The sequence below is a fragment of the Rhipicephalus microplus genome, chromosome 6, assembly GCF_043290135.1.
Source record: "Rhipicephalus microplus isolate Deutch F79 chromosome 6, USDA_Rmic, whole genome shotgun sequence".
Taxonomy (NCBI): Eukaryota; Metazoa; Arthropoda; class Arachnida; order Ixodida; family Ixodidae; genus Rhipicephalus; species Rhipicephalus microplus.
The window spans coordinates 110,807,056-110,823,458 of NC_134705.1; the positions used below are offsets into that span (position 1 = coordinate 110,807,056).

General features: G+C 43.2%; 1 protein-coding gene across 4 annotated transcripts in view; it reads left to right on the top strand.

Moving 5' to 3' along the window:
* Positions 1–15,685, top strand: part of LOC142764875 (uncharacterized) — a 33,834-nt gene extending 18,149 nt beyond the window's left edge. For 3 of the 4 annotated variants that reach the window (XR_012883937.1, XR_012883940.1, XR_012883938.1), the window contains 3 exons: positions 7,302–7,470; positions 14,230–14,361; positions 15,564–15,685. The gene's annotated coding sequence lies outside the window, so the exon portion shown is untranslated. The remainder of the gene's footprint in view (positions 1–7,301; positions 7,471–14,229; positions 14,362–15,563) is intronic. The other variant, XR_012883941.1, reaches the window with a different exon arrangement.
* Positions 15,686–16,403: the final 718 nt, after the last annotated feature.

The following is a 16,403-nucleotide window of genomic DNA, read 5'->3' on the forward strand; positions in this document are numbered from 1 at the left end:
GTAACTCCGCTCGTACTGAACCGGTTCTTAAAACTTTTTGGGCGTTGAATTTGTGAGACAATAAGCTCTTTCAGTGATTTAATTTTATGGTTACTTAAAAAAAAGGTTTCAGAGCACCTTGAGGTCATAGTAATTATCAAAGCTTCATCAAAGGCTTCTGCGATGTTACAAAAATGCACTTACTCACTATTTTGTTATTGAAGCGGAGATGACGTCATGTGTGAAAAAAAACTGGGTTTCGCATGAATGATGGTAATGAAAGCCGCCTTGCAACTTGCGGAAGAATACATAAGTTTTGATAAATGCCATGAAGTTAGAGTGCATTATGTGTTCCAATACCTCGCGACAAATTCTTGTTAAAGAAATGGGTTGTTAGTTCAGGAGATATTGTTGGTTTCCGGATTTGAAGAGAATAACCTTTCCCCCCTTCCAGTCAGTTGGAAGAGTGGCACACTATAGAGACTGCTTTAAAATGTGTGACAAAACAATAGAGCAGTAAACTTCAGTGTTCTTTAAAAATTTTGCCTTTGTCGCATCAGGGTCACAGGCAAAATACAGCTTAGGTCACTGGATTGGGTTGACCATTTTTTGAAATCCTATAGTTAAGTAATTCGTTTGAAGAAAAACAAACCCGCTCTAATATACCTGCGGCAGTGAAACATCGCATGAGTTTTAAAAACAATGCAAAAAACCGTCATTGATAACAACACGGAATGACGCTAAATATGTATAAAAATGCTGCACGTACAGACATATGTTGAACAGTTCACAATCTCTATATAACCAGTTGTGTGCACTTGCGCCACGATGCCAACTGGAACTTGCGTATTAGATGCACCAGAAGCTGATAAGAAGCGCTGGTGCTCGCGAGGCTGGTAGCTTTGGATGGACACTGCTACATACATAAACTTCAGCGCATTGCACTTAACTACGATAGACGTTAACTCGACGTGATGGCTGTATCAATGAAGTACATGTTATGCTTATAAAATTGAAAAGACAGCGATGCAACCACCATGGACGTATTACAAGGATTAGTGTCTATTTCAAGAGTGGTTCCGTGACATGGCGTAGCTCGGAGGTAAAACGCTTCATTGCCACGAAGCATGCTTTGGTTCGAATCCAGCTGGGACCCTGACGTTTATTTTTTGCATTCGTCGAGTTGACGCTACCGATGTCAGGTATTTTTTAACAGTCATGCGTTGAAATTACTCATGTGTGTTCTCGTCGTACCTAGGTAGATGCGAAGTGGGAATAACCAGTCGCACATTCCCGCATACTAGTGGCACATACCCACTGGGGGGTATGTATACTGTTTGGCGAAAAAGTGTTTAAAGACATAGGTGACAGAATTGGACATAATTCATGTCATGAGTAGCTAATCGTATTTTTCAAACCATCTTACCCTCCTATACTAATTTTGATTCACGCCAAGTCAAGGAGATGGTCACGAGAGCACCCAGACGTAAGCGGCTAGACAGACAGACAGACAGACAGACAGACAGACAGACAGACAGACAGACAGACAGACAGACAGACAGACAGATGCCAGGTGTACTTGCAGTACGATAAAAAACACTTCGCAATTAAAGAGCGAGAAAAAAGGAAGATAGCAAGAAAATTGAAATAAAAAGAAAACTAATGGTAGGAAAAATTTTGAAAACGGAAAAAGAAAGAGAGGAAGAATAAAACAGAAAACTGAATAAAAAACAATCCTGCCTAGCACCGAACCTCCTTCAGGCTTTGCACAACTCGTCCGAAACTGTCTCATTTTTTTCTACAACAACTTTTTTTCATGTCCGGAGGAAAATTTTTATACTGAAATGTTTCATCGTCAACTGCCCCACTATAAGAAGATGGCATTTTGGGGGCGCTAAAAACGTTTGCGAGCTCAAAGTGCTCCAGAAGATGTCACATTGGCTATGCTATTGCTTTGTACTCAGTATTCAGCGGAAAAGTTGCTGCTTAACATTTAATATATTTGTGGGGTTTAACGTCCCAAAACCACCATATGAATATGAGAGACGCCGTAGTGGAGGGCTCCGGAAATTTCGACCACCTGGGGTTCTTTAACGTGCGCCCAAATCTGAGCACACGGGCCTACAACATTTCCGCCTCCATCGGAAATGCAGCCGCCGCAGCCGGGAATCGAACCCGCGACCTGCGGGTCAGCAGCCGAGTACCTTAGCCACTAGACCACCGCGGCAGGGTGCTTAACATTTAAGTAACTTTCTGCGTGATGCTTCAAAAATCTGTCTGCGGTGCACTAAATCTTGAGAATTGTCCACTGCATACATATTCTTACAAACAGATGCGGACCCCGTGAAACATTGAAGGTCTGTGAGTAGCTTTTAATTAACGTCAAACTACTTTTTGGGGTATTTCGAAACTTATTAGCCCCGAAAATGCGGCACATCAATTTTGAAAAGCGACCCGCTACACCACGTTGCATACCACAATAGTGTTATATAGCGTTTACAAATTACGGGAGGGTTTCAACAAAAGTTAAAAGGAGATCATAGCCTACGAAGAGTTACGAGCTGTGGTGAAGCTTCCTTTAAAATAGTAGTTATATAATAATAATAATAATAATAATAATAATAATAATAATAATAATAATAATAATAATAATGTTATTATTATTATTATTATTATTATTATTATTATTATTATTATTATTATTATTATTATTATTATTATTATTATTATTATTATTATTATTATTATCGTAGTATAGTATCCTACAACATGGCATCACTTTATTTGCTTTCTGTTCTTCGCGATGGCAGCGTCGGGTTGACAATATTTTAAAAAGTATGTTGAAATCCATTGTGTATAATCGTTCTTCAACAGACAATGTAAATTTATTTTCTCTACTTCGCCTGCCGTCTTTCAAAGCGTACTTTAACCAAACTGTTGTATTACGGCGTTTCTGGGGCTCTGAGTTCAAAAACGAATGCATTACCCGTCGTATATTTAGAAAAACTGCCCGCTTTTCTGTACCATTCGTCAAAACACCATATGGCAAAGCTACTAGAAAGGTCTATGTCCCTACTGTTTTATTGACATCCCCGACAGTGTTTTTTCGGCAACGACTAAACGCAGTCCACGAAAGAGCCTAAGGCCTCTTTAATGCTGATTCAGCTATCGCATTGTTATTTTTTTCTAGTTTCTTGCATACTGGATATAATCTGTTTAAAATTTTTCAATGCTTGTCTTAACATTTTTGCTGTTTAGGTAGTATTGCTTCCTCTAATTTCATTCTCGATCGTTATTGTGTTTATATGTAGCGTAAATGAGTTACATGTATTCTTTCTATGATTGTTTACATAAAAAGCTTTTCAATATATATGTCATCTCTCGTCTGCCGATGTGACGGGCCAAGTTCTCCAAGCCACTGTCTGGCTTTGACAGGCCTGTTATTTGTTTTTTACTACTCAAGATGACAGTGAAGATGATTACTATTAAATTATTATTATTATTATTATTATTATTATTATTATTATTATTATTATTATTATTATTATTATTATTATTATTATTATTATTATTATTATTATTATTATTATTATTATTATTATTATTATTATTATTATTATTATTATTATTATTATATTATTATTATTATTATTATATTTATAAAATATCAAGAGGGATTAAAAATGTCAGAAGTTTCACCTCCCAGAACCACGATATTACTATGAGAGACGCCATTGTCGATGGCCTAGGAAATTTAAACGATCTGGCTCGTTTTAACGTACACTAATAAATTGTAGTACCTCCCCCATTTTGCTTTCACTTGAATGTGAGTACTGCGCCCAGCATCAAACCCGCGTTCTCCGGCTCCGCAGCCAAACGCCATCACCACTGCTCCACCACGGCGTAGAATAAAACTTTGTAAATTCATCATCATCATCAGCCTGACTACGTCCACTGCAGGGCAAAGACCTCTCCCATGTTCCGCCAGTCAACTCGGGACTGTGCTTTGTGGTGCCAATTTATGCCCGCGAACTTCCTAATTTCATCTGCCCACCTATCCATCTGTCTCCCGCTAACCCGCTTGCCTTCTCTAGGTATCCAGTTACTTATTTTAATGACCAGTGGCTATCCTGTCTACGTTCTACATGCCCGGCCCATGTCCATTTCGTCTTCTTGATTTCAACTATCATAAATTTACCCCCCGTTTGTTGTCTAATCCACTCTACTCTCTTCTTATCTCTTAACGTTAAACCTATCACTTTCCATTGCTCGCTGCGTCGTCCTCAATTTAAGCTCAACCCTTTTTGTAAGTGTCCAGATTTCTGCTCCGTAGCTAAGCACCGGAAAGATGCTGCTGTTATATACCTTCTTCTTAAGGGATAGTGGCAATCTACCTGTCATGATTTGAGCGTGCTTGCCAAATGTGCTCCACCCCATTTTTATTCTTCTTGTTCCTTCAGTCTCGTGGTTTGGCTCTACGGTTATTGCCTGTCCTAAGTAAACATGGTCTTTTGCAACTTCAAGTGCACCATTACCTATCTCGAAACGCTGTTCTCTTCTGAGGCTGTTGTATATTACTTTCGTTTCCAGCAGATTAATTTCAAGACCCATCTTTCTGCTCTCTTTGTCTAACTCCGTAATCATGAGTTGCAATTCGTCCCCTGAGTTACTCCACAATGGAATCTCATTGGTTAAGCGCAGGTTACTAAGGTACTATCTATTAACTCTTATGCCTAGCTGCTCCCAATTTAGGCCTCTGAAAACCTACTGTAGGCAAGCGGTAAATAGCATTGGCGAGGTTGTATCCCCCTGCCTTACACCTTTCTTGATTGGCATTCTGTTACTTTATTTATAAAGCACTATGAAAGCAGTTGATCCCCTGTAGATTTCTTTCAGGATGTTTACATAAGCTTCGTTGACGCCATGATTCCGCAGTGTATGCATGACTGCTGATATTTTTACTGATTCAAACGCCTTCTGGTAATCTATTAAGGATATGTACAGTGCATCACTATATTCTGAGCCTTTCTCCATTACCTGATTGATAGTATGAATATGATCAATTGTTGAGTAGCCAGCTCGAAACCCTGCTTTTTCTTTTGGTTGATTAAATTTTAATGTTGCTTTCATTCTGTTAGCGATTACCTTTGTAAATAGCAAGCTGATCGGCCTGTAATTTTTCAAGTCCTTGTCAACTCCTTTCTCATGTTTTAGGGAATGTTAGCATTCTTCCAAGATCCTAGTACCTTTGCCGTTAGGTGGCACCTTGTAAACAGGGTGGCTATTTTTTCTAACACAATCTGTCCTCCATCTTTCAACAGATCTGATGTTACCTGGTACTTACAAGCAGCTTTGCCGGTTTGCATGTGCTTTAAGGCTTTTTTGAGTTCTTCTATCATTACTAGTGAAGTGTCATCTCGGTTAATGCTATTTCTTGTATTAAGGTCTTGGTTGTGCTGGCTACTGTAGAGATCTTTGTAAAACCCCTCCGTTATTTTTACTATCGTATTCATATCGATAGTTACTTTGCCTTTCTTGTCCCTTCGTGCATACATCTTGTTTTTGCATATGCCAACTTTTCTCTTCACTGATCTGACGCTTGCTCCGTTCTTCAGAGCGTGCTCAATTTTCTCCATGTTATAGCTTCTTACATCGGATACCTTACGCTTATAATCAACTTCGAAAGCTCTGCCAACTCTATTTTGTATGTTGTACTTGAGGCTTTCTTGCTTTGACGCTTCTTAATGAATTTTTTCGTTTCGTGGGACAACTTGCCAGTGTCCTGTTTACCTACAGTACCTCCAACTTCCACTGCACACTCCGCAATGATACTCGTCAGATAACAATTCATTGCGTAAAAGCTAAGTCTGTTTTCCTTGATAAGAGCCGAGTACCTGTTCTGAAGCAAGACTCTGAATTCCTGTACTTTCCTTCTCAGTGCTAGCTAATTGATTCCCTTCTTGCGCATCTGTTTCTGCCGTTCCTTCTTCAAGTCTAGGCGAATTCTGGACCGTACTATTATATGGTCACTGCATCGTACCTTGCCATGCACTTCCACATCCTGCATGATGCGTGGGTTCGCAATCAGTATAAAGTCTCTTTTGTTATTATTTTCACCATTAGGGCTCTTCGATGTCCACTTAGTTTTCTCGCTTTCGGTAAAAGGTATTCAAAATCAGTAAATAATTGCGTTTTGTGAATTCCACTTGTAGCTCCCCTCTGGCATTTCTAGTACCAATGCCATAACCTTCTACTGCCTGGTCTCCAGCCTCTTTCTTTCCTACTTTTGCATTTAAGTCTCCCATCTGTATAGTATACAGTGTTTTTAACTTCCTCATAGCCGATTCCACGTCTTCATAGAAGCCTTCAACTGACGTGTCAACGTGGGTAGACGTAGGGGCATAAGCCTATACCATTATCATGTTGTATCTCTCATTGAGTTTATTTACAATACCTATCGCCATTTCATTGTAGCTATAGTATTCCTCTGTGTTGCCAGCTATGTTTCTGTGGATAAGGAGCCTCCCTACCAGTTATCTTCTGTCAGCCAATCCGGAATAGCAAAAGACGTGCCTGTTCTGTACCACTGTGTAGGCCTCATCTGTCCTTCTAACCTCACGGAGCCCTATTACGTCCCATTCAATTCCATTTAGCTCCTCGAACAGTACAGCTAGACTTGCCTCACTAGATAAGGTTTTAGCTTTAAGCGTTGCCAAGTTCAGGTTCCAATGGCGGCCCGTCTGGATCCAGAGATTCATAGCACCCTCTGCTGCGTTGCAGATCTGACCACTGCCATGGTCAGTTGCTTCACAGCCACTAAGGACTCAGGGCCGTGAGTTAATTGACGTATGCATGTGGGAGGTAGTGGCCAGATACTGAACAAGGGTGGCCAATTCTTCTCTAGTGAGGGAGAATGTTAGCGGCTGTGGTCCCCGGTGAGGCCGCACCCCTGGCCTCTTATTGCAGGTCCATCTCCATGCGGACATTTTTTTTCCGGCATGGATCTGCGCAGCACCGAGATTCGAACCACGGACCTCTTGCATGCGCTGCTGATGTTCTAACGACTATGCCATCACTGCCACTGGTTTTGTAAATTACTGGCATAGAATTGATTCTGCTCATAATTGACACTGACACCAATAAATAAAAATTGCAGTATATTCAAGGAGTGTATGATGAGTGAGTGAAGCGTCTGTCTGTCTGTCTGTCTGTCTGTCTGTCTGTCTGTCTGTCTGTCTGTCTGTCTGTCTGTCTGTCTGTCTGTCTGTCTGTCTGTGAATATGCTGTTCTGCTTACGAACGCCTTACGCATACCCCTTGCAGAAACGAGGGGACAGGTGTACCTCCACCAATCAGTGTGCAAACAATTTTTGCTGCCTGGACGTGGGATTGGGCTATTCTTCTTGCAAGCGACGAGCGATGATTCACCGAAGGTGCAGCCGGCAAGTCTTCGCTAATATTTACCGGAATTTCTGCCCCTGTAAATCTCCAGGTAATTTGAACCACTAGAAGCATCATTGACCTGATTCGCGTGCCTCAGTGAAGTTGTCATAGGTTTTATTTGCTTTAGCGTGACAGTAACTATAGCTGGCGACTTTTTATTTTGACGTTTGAGCGAGAGCTACGGAGGCAGAGCTTCCACACATCCACGTTTCCCCCCAAATAATGTGCCATCCTGAAGCTGGTTTAGGGTTTTTTAGCTCGCACCGTTAACACGTTCAAGGAAACGTATCCGTGAAAGTAATGAAAGTGAGTAACACTTTAATTTTTTGGTGTACTGACTGCCTTCAATACATTAGTGGTGAAAGTTGGAACTCCAGCCTTTTTCACCCCCTGTTCAATGTACTATTACGAGTATATTTTTGGGAGAAAAAAGCAGTGCATTTGCGGCCACACACTGACGTCTCGGACGCCATGTTTCCTCGAAAAATGGGTGGGCTGAAATGTTGTCTGTCGGTTTTTAGGAAATGACGCAATTGTTCAAAATGTTCATTTGAGTGAAATCTTCAACTTGCAAATTCTTGCAAGGGGAACAATGACTGTATTTTGCCTACAATTTGCCGCAACTGATTCTGTCACATAATGAATAAGGAAGTACTTGAAAATGAGAAAGTTAACGGTATATTTAGGTACAATTTCTCTGGTGCGGCAGCTGACATGCCATTTGGTTCTGTAGCTTCCACAGAGTTGTTATGACAAGTTGTGATTGAGTATATATAAGCATATCAGGGGCATTTTTGGTGTCCTCGTCCCGTGATGTTGCACCTTAAGACAAATAGACATAGGAGCCCTCCACGCATGTACTTTCTATGTCCGCAAAAAAACAAGCGATGGCAGCAGGCGATGCCGGCTAAACTAAAGTAAAACGCATCATTTCGACTCTTGAAAATTGGAAGGCGTAGGCTCTGTGGCGGCAGAAGAGTGTAAGTGGCTTCTGTAGCAGTTAGGGGGCTTCGAGTGTCGGAGCGCATTCACGTGAAGCCACTATACCAGTAAATCTATCAATACTGGGTTGATACTTTCATGCGCATTGTATTCTCACTATTGAGTTAGCGTTAAATCAATTAAAGACGTGGTCACTGCGCTCGCTGAAGCAGCCACCTTCCTTTAGCACGATAGTTTCGTTGAGGTACCTTGTAGGTCAGCTGCTATAGGTGAGCACCGCTAATTTTGATTCGCATGACATCATGATTTGTTGCTATCGCATGCGTTGTTGCAGCCTTGTGGCCACAGTGTGAATTTCTTTTACACGTCGAATTTGTTTTCCTCGAAATCCTGGGAGCTGCCGCTCCGTTCTTTGCGGTGATGCTTCAGGACACACCTGAGAATGTTCCAGGCGTGCAACCGTCGCGCCGGACTTCGTCATCCAGGAAGCGTAGCAACGCGTCCAGCGACACCGACAGTGAGGCAACCGATTTGTATTCGGATGGCTTTGAGTCATCGGATGATGACTTCACGGTCGTCATGAATCGATCTACAAAACGAAGACTGCTGCGAACGGCATCGTCGGCAAGTGTTTCCACCGTTAAGACTGCACCACAGCGGTGGCCGCACACCATGCTGTTTATGCCCGAAGACCCTGCATCTAACTTGCGACTCCTCAACAGGCAAGTTCTTTCTGTGCTTCTCGAGGAAACCGTGCCGAATGAGATCAAAGACGTGAGGATCAATGCACGAAAGAATGTCCTTGCTGTAGACGTTATGCACCGTAGCGCACTGCAAAGCCTTCGGCACATAACAGAAATCGGCAACGTGAAAGTTCGGCCAATGGTCGCTACAGGTTGTAATGGCACTGTTGGCGTCATTTATGATGTGGATCTTTCCATCTCAGCTAATGACCTGCCAATACTAATAAAGCCAGCGACTGAAGGCACCCGCATTACGCACATTACCAGACTCGGCAACTCACGCTGCTTGAGGCTTGTGTTCGAGGGAGACAGCCTTCCCTCGTATGTCAAAGTTGGCCATGTTCGCCACTCAGTGCGTCCTTACATACCGAAGCCACTGCAATGCTACAAGTGCTTCAAGATGGGACACGTAAAAGGTGTCTGTGAGAACAAACTTGTGTGTCCGCGGTGCGCTGAGTCTCACTCAAAAGACGCCTGCAGTGCCACCATACTACGATGTCCAAACTGCCACGGCGCTCATGAGGCCTCATCCAAAGATTGCCCGCGGGTGCGAAACGAGCACGCGGTACTCAGGCGTATGGTGCGTGACAATTCAACACACAAGGAAGCTGCCGCTACACTACGCCGACGACGGCGTCGTGGGCGAAGACCATCACGGAAAAACGCCTCTACCGATAGAGAGATGTCATCCTCTATCAAAGAGGCTGACTCACGAACACCGAGCTCACTGAAGACGGATACTGCCAAACAGAAGAAAGGGACAGCAGTCGCGCCTTCCGAACAGTGGCCCTCTCTTCCACGACGTCAACCTACTTCGGAGCTGCATCAAATCCCGCCGCCCTCGACGACCCCTCAAACCAGTGATGCGATGAATGAAGATCAAGTGATAAGCTTGCTGCAATCGCTGATGAGTACCATGCGTGTCCTACTGAGTAATATGAAGACTTCTGCTGCGCAGACCGCACTGCATGTGCTGGACACCCTGAGTCCGGTGCTTGCAGCTCTAAGGTAGAACCATGGCCAGCGAGGCACCGTCGTTTTGAGCGGAAGTCAAGAATGCATCTGTCTTTCAGTGGAACGCCAGAGGACTGAAGTCGCGCATGTCTGACTTTAGACAATTTGTATTTGTGAACCGCTTCCCCATTATTGTGATTTGTGAACCCAACCTATGTGCTTCAATCAAGCTGTCAGGATATGAGTGCTTTATGTCCTCCACTCACAGAGACTGCAGCAAAGTTATTGTATTCATGCGCCGTGACCTCACTTACGTTCACCACAGAGTCTCGCCTGATGAAGGTAATCAGTATGTGTGCCTTACTGTGAAGAAGGATAAGGTTGCTTTCACGATTATCGGAGCTTACTTATCTCCATCAAGCCGCCTTGACTGCGAGCGCTTACGTGGTATTCTGACATCGACTCCAAGGCCATGGGTGATCACTGGCGACTTCAATGCCCACCATTTCCTATGGGGAAGCTCCAGGGACAACTCTAGAGGAAGAAAATTGGTGTCCTTAGCCTCGGAGTACGAACTCTGCGTTTGTAACGATGGAAGCCCTACATATTTACGCGGATCAGCCTATAGCAGCTGCCTGGACCTTACATTGGTTTCTCGCTCACTTATCAGGAAAGTGCACTGGTTTTCGGATCTGGAAACGCGGGGCAGCGACCATATACCAACTTACCTGTGTATAGAAGGTTTCACCAGCTCCAAGTCCTCAAGAGGCCTCAAGTACACCGATTGGCCGAAATTCAAAATGTTAATGGAAGACTGCTGTACCGACGGCTCATCATATAACCTAGAGGACTCGATAAAGGATGTCCTGCAGAATACCACGCATACACATTTGATCAGTCACAAGCGCACCGATTTCGACATCGAGCTTGAGAAACTTCGCGCAATACGCCGTCGTGCAGAACGAAGGTACCGACGGACAAAGTGCATGGATGATTTGAGGCTGGCTAGACGCATTCAAAAGAAAATGCAGCGGCACATGGATAAACTGGCTAGGCGACGTTGGACATCCTTTTGCGAGTCGTTGGATCCACGAAAGCCCCTATCACTGATATGGCAAACTGTCCGGGGTCTTAGCACAACCTTGGGTCAGCGACACCCGTTTACATCTCTGGCACTTCACCTTCGATGCAGAGAGATTGACGTCGCAGAATCTTTCTGTAGAAGAATTGCCGGTGATTCCAATTTCACAGTATCAAGAACGGGAACTTTTGACAACCCACCACCCTCACGTGATCCCCGTATGGAATGCCAGTTTTCTATGGATGAGCTAGAGGCGGCACTGGCTCTGTGCAGACGTTCTTCAGCACCCGGTCCTGACGGCATTACCTATCGTGCCCTTTGTAATCTTGGAGACGAAGCTCGGAAGGCACTCTTACGCCTATACAACGACTCCTGGCAGACTGGTACTGTTCCCCAGGCATGGAAGTCAAGTCGCCTCATTCCACTTCTAAAGGCTGGTAAATCTCCTTTGGATATTGCCTCATACCGTCCTATCGCACTTGCCAGTTGTGTGGGAAAAACGATGGAACGAATGATTCTAACACGAATGGAGTGGTATTTAGAGCACTACGAAATCTATCCAGTATCCATGACCGGATTCAGGCGCGGCCATTCATCAATCGACAACGTTGTTGATCTGGTGACATATGTTCAACACCAGAAAGCCTGTAAGAGACTGTGCGCCGCCCTGTTTCTAGACGTTAAGGGGGCTTACGACAATGTCACCCATGAAGCCATCCTTAGTGCTTTGGAAACAGTAGGTCTTGGTGGCAAGATATATATGTGGGTGTACAGCTACTTACAGCTGAGATCATTTTACGTGATGACAGCGAGTGGCCCAACACCTGATTATTACAGCAGCCGAGGAGTTCCTCAGGGAGGAGTGCTAAGCCCTACCCTTTTCAACCTAACTCTCATTGGTCTAGTCGAGCAGCTACCTAGCACTGTAGAACTTTCTGTCTATGCTGATGACATCTGCATTTGGACATCAGGTGTGACAAGGCCTCAGCTTCGCGCCCGCCTTCAGAAGGCTGCTACAACGGCGTCATGCTATCTTCGTAAACAAGGCCTCGAGGTGTCCTGCGGAAAGTGTGCAGTGGTAGCGTTCACGCGGAAACCAATGTCTGCTTACAGTATATCGATTAATGAAGAATACATATCGTTCAGCAGAAGCCACAGGTTCTTGGGAGTCATAATAGATAGAAACCTGTCGTGGACTCCACACGTGAACTATGTGAAGAAGCGGCTGATCGCAACATGCCACATGCTCAAATTCCTTGCAGGAAAAAATTGGGGAGTGCCCATATCATCCATGCTACAACTGTACAGGGTGCTGTTTATCGGATTCTTACGGTACAGCTTACCTGCAATGTCTAACACCGGCAAGACCAACCTGCGCGCAATTCAGAGCATTCAAGCCCAAGCACTTAAGATATGCCTTGGAATACCCCGCAGTGCTTCAACGGCTGAAACCATTGCCATCGCTCAAGATCACTCGATAAATACGCATATTATTACCGAGACAATGCGCATGCACCTCAGGCATTATGCCAGGACCCCTTCTCACCACCTGGCGAGTCTAGCTGCTGAAAGGCCCCGCACGACATACGGCACTATTGTCTCCAAGCATAGTTCATCGTTTGCTGAGACATACGCACCTGCATCAAAGCCACTGCTTCCTCCTTGGAGCTTGAGCCGGCCGCGAGTTCACTTAATGATTCCAGGAATGAGGAGAAAATCGGACTTACCGACACATGCCCTGAAACAACTGAGTCTATCCCTACTGGAAGAAAACTACAGTAACCACGTGCACATTTACACGGATGGCTCTACTACGCCGTCTAGTTCAGGTGGAGCAGTGGTTATACCATCACAAGGGATAACTCGGTGTTTTAAAACTTCACATGTGACGAGTTCGACGACGGCAGAACTCGAGGCTCTGCGCAATGCACTGGAACACATCAATTCAGAAGAAAGACCAGGTAAATGGGCTGTGTTTTCTGACTCAAAACCAGCGTTACAGTGCCTGATATCAGTTCTCCGACGCGGATGCCACGACCAGTTGACCTACCAAACCGTGAAACTACACCACCTGTTAATACAAAAAGGCCATGACATCGTCTTTCAGTGGTTACCTGGGCATAGTGGTATAGGCGGCAATGATTCTGCAGATCATGCTGCTCGCACGTCACATAAAGAAGGGAACAGTGTTTCGATACCGCTTTCAAGAGCGGATGCAGCGAGGCAGATTCGTAAACTGGCCCGCAGTCTCACACTGACCGAGTGGAACACACCAAGCATACGACGTACACGACTGCACGAGCTCGACCCATCACTACAACTCCGGCCTCCACCCGGCCTACATCGACGTGAAGCTTCGCTTCTCTATGGCCTTTGGCTGGGAGTTGCTTTCACGAAAGCATATACCACGTTAATCAGAATTACTGACAGTGCGGCGTGCGATGTTTGCGGCACCGACGAAAATATCGAACACCTGCTGTGTCATTGTCCTTGATTTGCCTCAGAGAGACAAGTACTTGCCAACGCAATGCGGCGACTGGATGATCGGCCTCTTTCTGTGCAGGTGCTATTACAGCAACGTACACATGCCTCGACAGCCCACAAGGCAGTGAAAGCCCTGCTGCGTTTCCTGAGAAAGACAGGCTTGTGTGAACGCCTCTGACATGCGGTAGATTTCTACACGCTGCAGTGAAATTACTGTCAGTCTCTCCCCCACCCCCTTTTTTCCCTCTCTTCCCTCTTTCTCGTCTTTCTTGTCCCCTTCCTTTATCCCCCAGTGTAGGGTAGACAACCGGATGTCTTTCTGGTTAACCTCCCTGCCTTCTCCCTTTTTGTTGCTTCCTTCCTTCCTTCTTTTACACGTCACTGACAGGAGAAATCCATGATAACAAAACGCTTCTCTTAATCGGGAACTAGAGGTAAACGTTCACAAACTATATGTGTTGAGTTTCCGGGCTGTGCAGTTATAAGTATTGTATAGTTACATGTTACATGGTTCAAGCTGGACAAGTTCACTCTTAAGTGTGCAAGTCATTACTTTTGTCGTCTGATTCAGAGCAAATTAACGATGTATTTTCAACAAACGCAGGTTTCTATGTATCCAACCCGCAGCATTGCACAGATGCTGCATCAGATGCGAGTGTGGTTCTGAATTCGTAAAGAATTTGGCAGATTCTCCCTACCTTAGGAACTGACGTTATGTGAAGCATGCAGAGTAAAGGTGACCATGTTGTTTTTTGTTTATAAAGCAATACAACTATCAAATGATGTTAATATACGTACAAATATTGCACGCACAGACATAAGTTGAACAGTTGTAGATGCTTATGTAACCATTCGTTTGTACTTGCGCAATAATACCAACATGAACATAAGTATTCGATACAGCGGAAGCGATAAGCTTATGCGAAGCGCTGGCGCTCGCGACAATGGTTAGTCAGGTTCAGCGCATGAGACCTAACTACAATGGACGTTAACCAATCTTCACGGCTGTATCACAGCAGTGCGCTTGTAATGCTTGTATGATTGAATAGTCAGCACTGCAACCAAATGGACGTTCCGCGAACATTACAGTCTATTCGAAATGTAATGCTGAGATCTGCCGTAGCTCTTTCGTGGAATGCTTGATTGCCATGCTGAATTCTGGGGTTTAATTTTTGCTTGAACCTTACAATTATTCCTTGTAAGCTGTAACCGGCACGGATTTCTCCACTAAATGGTAATGTGACAGACAATAAAGCAGCGACTTTCCAAAGTATTCGCTTTGTTCAGGGCTGTAACAGTTTTCTTTTTTGTTGTTTTTGTTGATACGTTTCTATTTATCTCTTCGTATGTTTTGACACGTTTTTGTTGTTTTATTGAAGGAGGGCGCCATGCTGCAACCTAAGATTGTTAATTTATTGCGCATAGGCATATGCTCGTGTAGTGCTTGTATTATATGTCCGCTTTCATTGTGTTTTTCTATGTTTTCTTACTCGTCAAATGTTCACGTGACGTGTAAATGTATTGCGTTACTTGCAGCGAAAACTGTATTCTTACATGTTTTCTACGAACAGTTCTGTTGCTGTATTGAACATAAATAGAACTAATGAACATGCATGCCGAATGTGCATAGCTGTAAAAGCTTTTGCAAATCTGGCAATTAGCCCTGAATCATCTTGTTATACAAGAAAGAATCATAATAAAATCAAAATACGCTTCAACCCTATGTGATGCAAATTATTACGCACTTCCTCATTGTAACACGCCTCCCAGGCATATCGCAGCTCTCGAAGGAAAACCCCACCAGTTTATATTAATCATATCATATAGTAATATTTATGTTATATCCGTAATATAAGCCAATAAACTGTAATTCAATGAGTGCTTGTCTCAGAAAAAATGTGGTTACTTTCATTGCACCTATTATTTCTTTCGTTTCAGCGTACTGCTGCCCTTTCAGACGAATTTGCATATTAAAATAGAAAGAATATATGACGGTCGCAACACAATTTTTACTTCCACGAGCAAATAAAAGTGGCAATTTGTATGGTTTTTCTCAGCAACCACAATGTTGTTGTGTCATAAGTACTGCTTAATAAGTGAGGTATGTCTTTTGGATTTTCCCACAAATGAATCAAAAGACCTCTATATATATATATATATATATATATATATATATATATATATATATATATATATATATATATATATATATATATATATATACATATATATATATATATATATACATATATATATAAGGGAAAGAAGTGTATACCTAAGGGCTCGTTCTTCATATATATATATACATATATATATATATATATATATATATATATATATATATATATATATATATATATATATATATATATATATAGGAAAAATAGGTATACGCCTCTAAAAAACTGGAGATCGTTCGGAGACCGATCGAAACGTCACAAATAAACAGTTTTTTAGAGGCGTATACTTATTTTTCCTTAATTCTACAGCAACCGAAGCGAGACACTTTAAAATGTCTCTCTCTCTCTCTCTCTCTCTATATATATATATATATATATATATATATATATATATATATATATATATATATATATATATATATATATTGTAACAAGCGTTAAAACGCCAGGGTCGTAGCAGGGTTTCAGTTGCGTGACGTAAACTGTTTCGCGGCTCGACAACGTTTACGGGAGATGTCTGCTTCAGTATGCGGTAAGGACCGTGGTACTGTGACAAAAGCTTGGTGGAAAGTCCGGGAGTTGTGGACGGGACCCAGAG